Source organism: Diaphorina citri, unplaced genomic scaffold (assembly GCF_000475195.1).
Source record: "Diaphorina citri unplaced genomic scaffold, Diaci psyllid genome assembly version 1.1 scaffold31918, whole genome shotgun sequence".
Lineage (NCBI taxonomy): Eukaryota > Metazoa > Arthropoda > Insecta > Hemiptera > Psyllidae > Diaphorina > Diaphorina citri.
The window spans coordinates 1-655 of NW_007409254.1; the positions used below are offsets into that span (position 1 = coordinate 1).

A 655-nucleotide genomic window follows, 5' to 3' on the forward strand; every position below is an offset into this window, starting at 1 on the left:
ATGGGCGCGTTATACAGCGTCACAACAACCGGTAATAGAATAGAATGGAATAGAATAGAATATACCTTGTTTATCCTGCTCAAATGAGACTTAAAAGTCTCTTTACCCCAGCAGTCTAAACAAGGTCTCATGTATTTTATAGGTTTAAGAATTAAGAAGAAAGTTTATAGGTTTACCTAAGAACATACCTGAAACAGGTTTACGTATAAGTAATGCTTTATTTATACTGTCAGCTTAAAACAAGTTGTTCCATTATACCAACTCTTTTTAAATCTCTTTTTTGATTTCAGGACGTGCCACCCCAGACAAACGAACCACACTTCCGTAAGTGACTCTTGGTAAAAGCACAATAGGCTAAACTAGAGCTTCTCAAAAGATTCTTTTTGTGTTTAGCGTTAGCCCTATAAAAATACTGGTCACTGCTCAAATTGTGAAAGCTCCTTTTTGCGATTAACCTAACCCTATAATAACACTGATCACTGCTCATTTGTGACAACGATCCTTTTGTAGCAAATTCCCATGGACGTGACTTCTGAACAAGTACCAGAAGGGTGTATAATTCTTTGTTTGCGCTCCGCAGGAAGGGAATCCTGATCATGACCACGCGCTCGCCCGCGCAACGCGCCGAGCGCATAGAGCGCAAACTAGACTACAA

General features: G+C 39.7%; 1 long non-coding RNA gene across 1 annotated transcript; it reads left to right on the forward strand.

The window, feature by feature from the left end:
- On the forward strand, positions 1-655 carry LOC103523660. The gene is made up of 3 exons (XR_542075.2): positions 1-31; positions 291-324; positions 581-655. It is a non-coding gene; the product is annotated as an uncharacterized LOC103523660 (long non-coding RNA).